Source organism: Lampris incognitus, chromosome 6 (genome assembly GCF_029633865.1).
Source record: "Lampris incognitus isolate fLamInc1 chromosome 6, fLamInc1.hap2, whole genome shotgun sequence".
Taxonomy (NCBI): Eukaryota; Metazoa; Chordata; class Actinopteri; order Lampriformes; family Lampridae; genus Lampris; species Lampris incognitus.
This window is the reverse complement of record NC_079216.1, coordinates 63,190,749-63,203,836: the sequence shown is the minus strand read 5'-3', so window position 1 is coordinate 63,203,836 and position 13,088 is coordinate 63,190,749. Positions and strand designations below refer to the sequence as shown.

The 13,088-nt window shown below is 46.5% G+C and overlaps 1 pseudogene; it reads right to left on the bottom strand.

Annotated features, from left to right (window-relative positions):
• Positions 1 to 9,755: 9,755 nt before the first annotated feature.
• LOC130114624 (polyadenylate-binding protein 1A-like) lies at positions 9,756 to 12,828 on the bottom strand (annotated as a pseudogene).
• Positions 12,829 to 13,088: the final 260 nt, after the last annotated feature.

Here is a 13,088-nt window from a genome sequence, read left to right as displayed (position 1 = left end):
TATTTTTTCCTCATTATTAATGGAGATAATATGAAAGACCACAAATTTAGTGCAAAAGCAGTCCGACATAAAAAAAATATATATTTTGTTCACTTGTTCCATGTTTTGCCGCTGATTGGGTCTGATCCCTACTGACTCCTCTTTCACAAAGAAAAGTTAACTTGAGCTACAAAACAAGGTCAAGCACGTATCCGGATTATTTCATTGTTGCACCAACGTCTTTTAATCAATGTCAAACCTCAACACAACGTTTCCTGTTTGGGGAATAAACCTTTGACATACACAGCGGGGAGGATACAACAAGTCCCTTTTCATTTACCCCCAAAATGAAGAGTGCAGAATGATCCAGGGGCAAAAGTCTTACTAGAACAACCCGATTTCATGGGGGGGATAATGCCCTTTTCCCCCTGTTATCTGCCTGCGAAGTTGATTTGAAGTCATGGTTAAGTCCTTTTCTATTTGAGGCTGGGTCAGACCAATTTGCCACCTGGTGAGGTGTGGGAGGGCGGGAGGTGCATTTTTTAATTGGCAGGTCACTTGGCGCTGGGACACAAGATCCTTTGGGCACATTGTCTGTCTTTGTGTGAAGTGCCAGCCCGAGGAAATCCCCCACCTCATTATGAAGAGAGGAAAGATTAATTGACCAGTTCACTAACTGGCAGCCCCAAGACTAGATCAACTTAGTAAAGGAACTCACCAATTAGGGGCATAGCACAGCTGCTTTCCTTAGACCAAGAGTAATCCTTTTTTTTACTGTCATTAGCCTCTACAGCCCTGGGAGGGGATCGAGATTTACTTGCCCTTATTCAAAGACACCAAAGATTTCAGAGTTCATGTAAGTGATAACCAATGCTGCTAACATGAGCACTGACGGCTACTCACAGCAGGTACATCATACACTACCTGCACACGCCAGTCAATCCAATGAATATTATTGGATATTGGCATTGGTAGAGCCAATTCATATGGGTGCCCAGCCAGCTGAAAATGTCTTTGTAGTGCCCCCTCCAGACATCTATTATACCAAAATTCTGAGCCGCTATGCTAGCTAGCCCAATAATTTCGACAAACGGGGGGCATCACTTCAGAGCAGCTTCAAATGGGAGAGTTATGATTCAACCTCAGGAGGCGAAGGAGCAGTTTAGTTTCAGATTATAAATCAGGCTGGTCCAGGTTACAGACAAAGCTAAGTCCATTGCAAATTTAACAACTGTATATGTATATGTGTGTGTGTGTGGGGGGGGGGGGGAGGATCCCCAATCCCCATGCGGCAATCCCTGTCACTTCTCAACAAAAGGCCAGACCAATTTCTTCTGTAAACTGCTGGATTGATGTGACATTTTTACCTCCAATTAACCTTAAAATGGAGCAATCCTCCTTTCTCTTTCCTTTCACTCTCTAGCTTTAAACGTTCCCTATCAACCCTTTCTTTTTTCTCCAGAACCTCATTTTAGCAAACACCAGTGGTACAATCATTCATAAAAAAAAGCCCTAGCAAAGGACAAAAATAGTGCTGAATAGACTTTACGAGCTCTTCCGTACTTGTCAAAAGTCACCTTGTCAAAAGCTTTTCAAAAAATCATTAGAGTCTTAGGGAGCACAATGACGCACATTTAACTTTGACTATCATCCCTCATATTTAAGTAAGTCGCAGATTGGGCTCATTATGTGTTTTCCAGTCTCCTGCACGGAGACTGTTGTCAAACCAACATGTGTTAGGGTAGCCCTAACCGGAGGGGGTGCATGTGTCATGATCTCAGAGGTGTCAGAGATCTGGTGCCAACACCTGTCGGTTCTCAGGGAGCTTGCAACTCTATCAACAATACCGACTTTGACATAAAGCATATCACAAAGCATGCATACACACGCTCAGACAAACCCACATAAATGCTCTCTCTCTCTCTCTCTCTCTCTCTCTCTCTCTCTCTCTCTCTCTCTCTCTCTCTCTCTCTCTCTCTCTCTCTCTCTCTCTCTCTCTCTCTCTCTCTCTCTCTCTCTCTCTCTCACACACACATGCAAATGCTTTGAGGGGGAATGATGTCATCATCGTTCTCTTCAGAGAGCCGTTATGGATAGGTAGCTAATACACAGTACAAATATTCTGGCATCTTTTTCACCAAAGGCTGCAAATCCCTCCTGGGTGATTGGTGAAATTGGTTGACATATCCCTGGCTCCAATTAACCTTTGATTTGACTCCCGGTTTAGCCTGTCTCCTTCTATTGTCTTTTTGAGCAAGGGGCAATGGGGGAAGCGCAGAAAGAAAGAAGCAAAGGCATATCTTTCTGATGCTGACCGTTTCTTTTGGTGGCTTAATTGTTCTAGGTCCCAGTGGGTGAACACTGAGTGGACTTCATCGAGTAGGTCAGGTCACTGCTACATACAGAGTAGTAATAATGTACTACTCAATGTATTCTGTGCAATACCTTAAGGAATAAGACACAAATTGCCACAGCAGTATTGTGTTCCTCATACAACTGGATGCAACTACCTTCCAGTTACAAATAGTGAAAATCTTCATGATCCCACTTTTTCTCTCTTCCTCAAAAACGGCTTTTACTTCTGCTCTCTTGAAACATCTCCGTCATCCCTGCAGAATATACTTTGTGTACCGTTGTTATTGTAATTATCTTTCTAGGGTTGAATTGGTTTTTGCCTGTATGACTCGTGTTACTGCGGATTATAAACATTCTCATCATGCATTTTTGCTGGACGGGGGCCCTTCCCCCATCCCACTTCCCCATTCTTTCGCCGTGGTTCATTCGAAGGTCATCAACAACACATGTCATGCAGGGACCCCCCCCACACACACACACACACACAAAACAAAGCTGACAATTCACCGCTCTCTGCATCCTCTACACGCCCTCCTTCCCTCCCATATCTCCACACAGTCCTGTTTTCCAAATCTCATCTTTGCCATGATAACAGAGTCAGTCAAAAGTTTGTCATGATTTGCCCGTTCTGAGTTTTCCAGTTCAGGCTGTGGAACCTGGAAAGGATTACTTATTTAGAAGGGCCAATTTTAGGAGCAGAGGGAATGACAGCATGTTTAATAGTTTTACTGTTTTTACCACATGGTCTTTTGCTTAAGTGTAAAGAGACGCAGTTCATACATACACACAAAAAAAAAACAGGCTATGACCTCAAGCAAACTAGTTATTTTAATCATGTTGGTCTATATTCACTAATATTTCTCTTGACTGCATTAAAGATTCAGGCTTTAGGTTTTTTATATGATCCCTAGTATCTAGCGTGTGATAAAATTCTCATCACCCTCTGTTTAGTATTATGTATATTATATTATTCCCCCTACCATGCAGGCCTGGTGTTCAAAAGATCCCATCAGATCCATGATGGCTTTTTTTTTTTACCGATCAAATCCACTCTAATTAATTCACTGTTATCATGTGCCAGTGCCCGAACGGCCCCAGTGTTTACACAACAATCAATATTTCAATGCATCTGATTCCACCCATCTTCAGTGATAATTTTGTGGTCGGGCTTTTGAGGTCACGTAATGGTTAAACTAAGGCATAAAACCACACAGTGCAGAGCCTGAACACAGCTTGCATACATTATTAAAATACCTGGGTCACGTGAAAGCTCACATCCTATAAAAAAAAAGAAAAAAAAGAAGCTAAGTGACGTTAGTGATGCCTGTGACTTCATTTTGAACCCGCACTGGGGAGGCAAACCATTACAGGGTCAATAGTCTTTCCTACTGTGGGTGTATTCCTTTTTCTTTTTTTTTTTTTCCAAAATGGTCCATTACATGAGGGCTTCAACTCAAACAAAGCTGTCAGGGTATACGCATTCAAAAGTCATCTCAGCGTGCACGATTCCCAGTATTCCATAATTAACTGAACTAACAAACAGCTGAAACTGAGTACATCATCCTTGCACTTAGCCGCCAGCATTTTTTATTCATGTTTCTTTCTACAACCTCAGATGAAAACGTGATTCCCTTATGCTGGATAAGCTGTGCAAAGCTTTTCCTTGAAGTCACAGAGGCACATGCAATTCCATGGCGAAGAGGCTAATAATAACCTAAAGGTAAAAATCCTCTGCAATTAAATTCAGTGATGAATTTAATATTCAGAACAAGTGATATAATTGAATGGCATGTGTTACTGTTATTACTGTAGGCAAAAAGGCATCACCACCACTGTTCTGATATGTGTGTTTAGTATTGCTATCCTGCTGCTGAGAGAGCGGTATCTTTGGTCTTTGGTATCTCTGTCCTCACAATCAGTATCATGGCAGTATCATGATGACATCAAAGAATGGCTTAGTCTGAAAATAAGACAACAAGATCAGCCCAGGACAGAAAGAACTGGAGGAGACCTGTTTGGCAAGCATGTCATCCTGAGGGTGCTGGCAACCCTCGCTAACAAGGAGGCCTTGAAGAAGAAGAAGATCCTCATAACTGCTGGTGAGCAACTATATTATAAAGGTAGACATCTTATGATGCTTAAATATATTTACAAAAAAATGCATCTGTGCACATATATGTTCGTTCATGTGATAAAATCATATGCATTGTGAATGACTGGAAAAAAATATGTCCCCACCTACTTTCCTACAAGAAAGAAAGAAAGAAAGCCACTTTATTTTGTCATTGTACAGGTCACAATGACATCTGTCTTCTGCATTTAACCCATCCTATTGTATAGGAGCAGTGGGCAGCTGCAGCACCAGGGGACCAACTCCAGTTCTTCTTTCCATTGCCTTGGTCAGGGGCACAGACAGGAGTATTAACCCGAACATGCATGTCTTTTTGATGGTGGGAGGAAACCGGAGCACCCGGAGGAAACCCACGCAGACACGGGGAGAACATGCAAACTCCTGCATGCAAAACCTACTTCCGTGCCTGAAACTCATTGTTGATTATTTTTTTGTGTGCAATCCTTGCCTACTTCAGCATCAATAGTTAGTTTTACATCACTTCCCTCTTTTTCTGTGGTCATATACCTTTAAATTGAAACTAAGTATATGTTATCCATCACAGTCAATGTAAAGATGACTTGAATTGTATTTCCACAAGATTTTGGAGTGTGTCTGTGGGAATTTTTGCCCATTCATCCAGAAGAGCGTTTGTGAGGTCAGGCACTGATGTTGGACAAGAAGACCTGACTCACAATCTCCATTCTAGTTCGGATGGGCTCAGAGGCAATTCTTGATGTAATCCCACCTCCACCTTGAACCCATCTGTCTTTCCAACTGCACATCTCACCATTGTCACACTTCTCTCATATAGTATATCCTACACCACTCCTACATACTTCTCCACAACTCCCGACTTCCTCATACAATACCACACCTCCTCTCCTGGCACCCTGTCATATGCTTTCTCTAAATCCACAAAGACACAATGTAACTCCTTCTGGCCTTCTCTATACTTCTCCATCAACACTCTCAAAGCAAACATCACATCTGTGGTGCTCTTTCGTGGCATGAAACCATACTGCTGCTCGCTGATCATCAGCTCTCCTCTTAACCTAGCTTCTATTACTCTGTCCCATATCTTCATGCTGTGGCTGATCAACTTTATACCTCTGTAGTTGTTACAGTTCTGCACATCACCCTTATTCTTGAAAATCGGTACCATTATGCTGCTTCCCCACTCCTCATGCATCCTCTCTCTTTCCAAGATTGTGTTAAACAATCTAGTTAAAAACCACACTGCCATCTCTCCTAAACACCTCCATGCCTCCACAGGTATGTCATCAGGACCAACTGCCTTTCCACTCTTCATCCTCTTCATAGCTGCCCTCACTTCCTCCTTGCTAATCCACCACACTTCCTGATTCACTATCCCCACATCATCCAACCTTCTCTCTTTTTCTTCATTCATCAGTCCCTCAAAGTACTCCTTCCACCTTATTTCCCAACACACTCTCCTCACTTGTCAGAACATTTCCATCTCTATCCTTGATCGCCCTAACTTGCTGCACATCCTTCCCAGCTCAGTCCCTCTATCTAGCCAATCAATACAAGTCCTTTTCTCCTTCCTTAGTGTCTAACCTCTCATACAACTCCGCACACACTTTTTCCTTTGCCACCTCTCTCTTCGCTTAATGCCACATCTCCTTGTACTCCTGTCTACTTTCTTCATCTCTCTCTGACTATCCCACTTCTTCTTTACCAACCTCTTCCTCTTTATACTTTGCTATACTTCCTCGTTCCACTACCAAGTCTCCTTGTCTTTCTTCCTCTGTCCTGATGACACACCAAGTACCTTCTTAGCTGTCTCTCTCACTATTTCTGCAGTGGTTGTCCAGCCATCCGGCAACTCTTCACTACCACCCAGTGCCCGTTTTAACTCCTCCCTGAACTCCACACAACAGTCTTCCTTCTACAACTACAACCATTTGATCCTTTGCTCTACCTTCACTCTCTTCCTCTTCTTGGTCTCCAAAGTCATCCTACATACCACCATCCGATGCTGCCTAGCTACGTTCTCCCATCACCACCTTGCAGTCTCCAATCACCTTCACATCACACCTTCTGCATCCTTAATAAGACTAGAGAGCTTTATATCAAGTATCTAGGTTCTGAGTAGTAAGATAGAACAAGTCACTAGGTGAGACTTTGTATAGAAAAGTAGAACAGCCAGCAAATTTATTACACACAATTAACCAACAATTAGTACGTTCACAAGCTACTGGGAATGTAAACCCTTAGTTTTACCAAACAGTAGGAAAACTGAATAAAATAAAAAATAGAAACAGGCCGCCAGGCCATCACAGGCCCCCCCACCCCACCCCATACACACATATTCATTCCTAGGGACAATTTAGTATGGCCAATTCACCTGACCTACATGTCTTTGGACTGTGGGAGGAAACCGGAGCCCCCCGAGGAAACCCACGCAGACACGGGGAGAACAGGCAAACTCCACACAGAGGAGCTGGAATAGGCTCCAGCATCCCCGCAACCCTGAGAGCAGGATAAGTGGTTAAGATAATGGATGGGTGGTTGGATGGAAAAAAATAGAAACAAAATAAAAATAGAATAGCGCTCTTTCTTTTCAAAAACCCCAAATTGGTAGATTGTCTTTGTGTATGTGGTATCAAAGTTCAGTGTATTTGTGTTAAAAGTTCGTCTACCCGGGTAGTTTTAAGTGCACGTTGGAGATCTCGTATCTGTGTGCAGAGAAGGTTGGGAGTGTATAGCCTTTAAACTCAAGTCTCTCTCGTGAGAAGAAGCCGCTGGCCACACAGCATCCAAACGACCCCTCCGCGGAGACTGCTCACTCACTGGGACAGGCCCGCCATCTTACTCAAGTTCAACCATGGAACTCTCTCCGGACCAAAAAACCAATCTGCATATAGCAATACAAGTCAGTAAACAAATTACTTCTGATAAATTTTAATTCTGTAAACTACTAATAAGACACGTTAGCCCCTAGCTAACGGATCTGACCCTTTAGCCGAGCGGTTAGTGATGTCGCCTTGTGGTGCAGTACACCTCGTATCGAATCCCGCACCGGGCAAGAAAATAACCGGTTACAATTCTAATTATGAGACCTCGTTCAATTATTATTCAAATATAAACCACGGTAACTTTTTTTTACAAACGAGAGCTGTGCCGTGCACAGAACTACAAAACGTGTTACTCCAGCTAAGCGGGGTTAACTACAGCTTGTGATTCGCAAGGAACATATAGCTAACAGCTACGTTAGCATACTGACACATATGATACAAAATGCACGAAATGTGAAGTCTGGACATTTCCACAATACTCTTTCATTACATCCGATTTGTTTAAGTAATAGTATTTGGGCTCAACTGAGCATTCTAGCGTTATCTATCCACAGCTAGCAAGACGCTCGGCTAATGAACCTTAACAGTATAGCTAGCAAGACGCTAGCCTAGCTTAACGAAGCCAAGGCGACTCACCAGAGCTCTCGGTAGAAAACTTACCAAAAGGAACGATAAACCAGGGCTCCCTCGATGGCTTTTACAGGATCCATAACAAAAGACACTAATTGTTAACGCACTGTAACAGGGTTACGATGTATGTGACGGTTTTAACTTGCTTTTGGGCAAATGTCTCACCGCTACTCAGCTTAACTGGTTTACAGCAAATGTCCCGAATGACGCAAGTAGCGTGAAGGGCGCATTCTACTGGTGGAGGAGCAGTAGCTCGTTTTATGGTCGTCCGTGGTGACCACGTAATGGCCACGCCGTTGCTTGGACACCGTCATGAGACCGTGATGGTTCTGCGTGGGGTTTACGTGTCGAGATGCAATTCAATGCCACACCGGTAGAGGGCGCGGTGTGGTTTTTTTTTTTTTTAAGACTGACCGACCGACCGAGACTCTTGTTATGTATGTCGTCGTCAGCCTCGTAGCCTATTTGTTCATCTTCCGGCTATTGTCCTAGTCGCAGTGAACGATGGCGACCGAGGCAGAGCTAGATGACGAGAGATTGGCGTTGGAGCTCGAAATTATCGAAACCGAGGAAGAAATACTGCCATTACAAATAATAAGGGCTCGACAAAGACAACAAAGAAGGCGACAGCGGATGTGGTTAGTGGACCAATCACAAGCCACGCTGCTGCGCTCGGGCTACGTCGCCTCGACGTGCGTCAGGCCCTTGCGGTGGACGTAAGTGGACGTAAGGGGGGGGCGAGAACGTAATGGGTGAACGCTCGGGTATAAATTGCCACGACGTAATAGTATAAACCCCGACTGCACCCAACAGTGTGCCCATCTTTTAACCCCTTAGCAACTACATGCTTTTTAAGGGGGTTACATATTGTAGCGCATCAGGATTTGGTAACCTAGCAACGAATGGAGGCGGGCTTTTTGGGGGTGGTCTTTGAGCGGGAGTCGAGAGGAAGTGGGCGCCTGGGTGTTTCGGTCTGCGCGGCGGGCAGCTAGTGCGAGTCGCGGGTGAAAGAAAAAAGGGCAATAAAACTCACCCATTGACCCGACATCGTGTCTCCGGGCCTCATTATGGATCGACAAGCTTCAGTATCATATTAAGTCGACAAAGGCGGTCAGGGTTTTTGGTACTTGTACACAACACGACACCCGCATAACAACTTCACTACTTGTTATTCTTCTTCTTCTCTCGATTTACTGGCTGATCGCAAACAATTTAAAGGTGCTTTGCTTCTTCTCTTCATAATATACTGCTGCATCTTCTTCTCTACCCCATCATCTGCCTTCACGGACCCTCTATTGCCCACTAGTGGATAGCCCGCTTGACCACACACAGACACACACATAAAATGCGAAACTTCAGAGAGACGGTATGAGAGGATGGGAGAGCAATGCCACCTGGATATTATTATAGTGGCAACGAAATAAATCTGTTCATTCATTTTCTCCATTAATTCAAATAGCAACAGATGGCGCTTTATGTAATTTATTAGTTTTATTCAAGCAGGCAGGGGTCAAGGGTCATGGAGAATTTCACAACACTAGGCTGTCCCTGAGTCTACTACAGCCCAAACAGTCAAACATTTAAAAGGGACAAAATGTCAGAAACAATTTCGTCATTTCCAATACTTATGGAATTCTCTTTTTAAAAACATATGCCATCCATCCATCTATTATACTTATTTCATTTTTGTGCATTTTTTTTTTACCTTGAATGAAAAAGAGCTAGCCTGCTGTTCTCTAGGTCTGGTTGGATATAGTTCTTTTTGATCATGTCATTTCACTTCTTTTCTCTTTTTCCATGTTTAATTTATTTCTCCTCTGATCGGTGAAGCTTGGCTCAAGGTTCCCCTTTCCTTGGGTTCAGCCACTTAGGATACCAACTGAGTTTGTCACAGTCTTCTGGGAAGCCTCCTTGGCCTGGTGGGCTTGAAGCACTGCCATCGCCTCATCCACCCTTGAGTGGAGAGACTCAGGGGACTCCAACATATAGAGCAGCTTAGAGTAGTCGATCTCCAGCTTCCTCGCCAGGCTGGGATGCATGTTCTGAATCAGGGGGAACAGACACTCACCCAGCATCTGTTTCTGCTCCTGTGGTGGAGCAGCAGCCAGCATGGAGGTGGTCAGATGCGCCTGGCCCTGCACGTGGACAGCAGGCTGCTGCATAGTGACTTGTGGCTGTGCTGTCATGTGCTGTTGAGGGTTGCGTACCCCTACGGCGTACTTGCACTGGGGAACCACGCGCACAGGAGCTGCTGCAGAAGCTGCTGCGGAAGCTGGTGAGGCAGTTGGCTGAGGGCCGGTGGTCTGGGCAACATGTTGGGTGGACATCATTCGGGGCACCTGGGAGGCAGGCCTCATGGTACTGAAAGTCTGAGGGCGTGGGGCCGAAGAACACATGGCACGTGGCATGCCCTGGAAGTGTTGTAGCCTGACCCCTTGGGTGGCCCATCGTGGGCTGGGGTGGAACTGGGCCATAGCTGGGTACTAAGCAGCATGGTTCTGGGCCTGGGGTATGGCCGCCATGAAGTAGTCTGAGGGAGGGGCTGGTTGGTAGGGATTTATAATGGGGTTTGGTACGGCACCCACACTGGCTATCCGTTGCATGTACAGGTTTGTTAGGTGGGTCTGGCGTGCCCCCTTGCACTGGGTCAGGGCCACGTGCAATGGCTTGGTGGCCACGATGCACCCGTTCATCTCCGTCACCGCTTTGGTGGCCTCCCCCGGGGATGAGAAACAGACAAAGCAGAAGCCTTTGCTACGCCCGCCTTCCATCATGAATTGGCACTGGTTATGGTGCCAAATGGTGTGAACTCCTTACGCAGACGTTCATCGTCAATCCCGTCGTCCAAATTCTTCACATACAGGTTGACACCCTGGTAGCGAGTCATGCGGTCCTGCTTCATCTGCTCAGATCTGCACTTGAGTTTGGTCTGTCGCTCCACCTTCTTCTGGGCACGACCCACATAGATCAATTTGCCGTTCAGTTCTTTCCCATTCGTTTCATCCACTGCCTTCTGAACATTTTCGTGCCTCTCAAAGCTGACAAACCCAAAGCCTCGTGACTTGCCGCTGTCGTCCATCATGACACGGAGACTCACTGCATTGCCATATTTACTGAAGACTTCCCTCAGCTTCCCATCATCCATGTTCTCGCCAAAGTTCTTGATGTATACATTTGTAAACTCCTTGGCTCTGGCTCTGAGCTCAGCCTCGCGTTCTTTGCGGGATTTGAAGCGACCCACAAATAATTTTCGGTCATTGAGCTATTATGTTCAGTCAATTACCACACCGGGAGCCACGTTTATAACTTTTACTTCCCTAACATCAACTCACGACACTTTCCACCTTGCTGTAATTCACACTGCCCCCTGCTTTTCTTAAAGGCACAGGAACTGCTAGTGCTTCACCATAAAAGTCAGACTTGGGCATAACACCACCTAACCAGATGTAACATTTTCTCCCCCCACCCCCCTTGAGAAAGTAACATAACATAACATAACATAACATAACATAACATAACATAACATAACATATCAGTCCCTACCCTAGATGTCCCTTAACCATTTGTAACATAGTCCCTGTGCCAGACAGGCAGAACCCTCACCCTCTGAGGGCGAGCAGGCTGGGGAGCAGGGCCTGGCAATGGCGGTGGGTTACCACCCACCCGGTTTGTCTCTGGTCTGGGCTGCCAACTGAGAGCAGCAGCTTGGGACAGGGATGATGCAGGGTTTGTAGAGGCTACAACCCTATGCAGGCAGTTTGAGTGCCAACGAGTCCCATCGTCCAGTCTGTAGGTAGCCGGTCCCAGCTGCTGAGTCACCTGATGGGGCTCCGACCAGTATGACCACAGCTTGTTCTGGCAGTGGGTGTGTTTGATCCTGACCCAGGCCCCCACAGACAGAGAGGGAGTCTGTACTCGGCAGGAAGCATTGAACCTCTGTTTCATCCGGGCCTGTGAGCTTCGGACCTGAGCTCTGGCTTTCTGGAACCCTGGGCTCTCGTGTGCAGTGGCTGGCTCCACTCTCAAGCTGTCCAGTGGTTGCTTTAGTTCCCGCCCAATCATGAGCAGAGCCGGTGTCACCCCCATGGTGGAGTGCTTGGTTGCCCAAATGGTCAGGAGAGTTTGGCTGAGTGCAGTGCTGAAGGTTTTCCCTTCCTTCAGACAGGCTCGAATTCCATTCTTGAGAGTTTTGTTCAGTCTTTCCACCCCTCCGTTACTTTCCGGGTGGTACACTGCTGTTCTGATGTGCTTGATGGACCGCAGTGACAGGAACTCTGAGAACTCCACCGATTCAAATTGGGGTCCATTGTCCGTCGTGATGACACTGGGCAGGCCCCAGCGCCCAAACAGCTTGTCGAGGCGGTCGATGATGGTGTGTGAGGTGATTGAGCCCAGTTCGATGGCCTCTGACCACTTTGAGTGAAGGTCATGCATGACCACCAAATAGTGGGCATGCGCAGGTGCCCCATGACGCTCTCCACAGAGGTCGATCTGGATGTGCTCTCATGGCATGGACGGCCACGGGGTTGGAATGAGGGGTGCTGTGGTCAGCTGGCCAGTTTTCCCACTCAGAAGGCAGCAGGTGCAGTTACGCACCAGCTCCTCTGCGTCAGAGTCTATGTGAGGCCACCACACAGTGTCTCGGCAGCCCTACTTCACCTTGACCACCCCGAGATGCCCATCATGCGCCATTTGCAGCACTCTGGCCCTTAGAGTCTCTGGTACTATGGTGCGGTGGCCACGTGAGAGTCACACCTTCCCCCAGCAGGAGAGCTCGTCGCAGACTTTATGGTAGGGGAGCAGCCTGTCATCCACCTTGGCAGGCCAGCCATCCTGGACGTAGGCCCGAAGGGTTGTGAGTGTCTCATCCTCAGCCGAGGCCTGCTGCAGCTCGGCCAGGGTGACTACTGTGCTGAGGGGCCCATGCAGCATGTGGACACAGTCGTCGTCATCCTGTTGCCCCTCTTACCTCTTTGGTCAGAGAGATGGCTCGGGACAGGAGGTCAGCCACTGTATTTGTACGCCCCGGCATAAACTCGAGTCTGAAGTTGTACTGATTCAGCCTATCCGCCCATCTCAGTAGTCTCATGGGCTTGTGCCCCGAACCTCAGGTCGCCAGCAGAGCCATCAGCACCTGATGATCTGTGCGGATAGTGAAAGCCCTGCCGTATAGGTAGACATGCCAGCGTTCA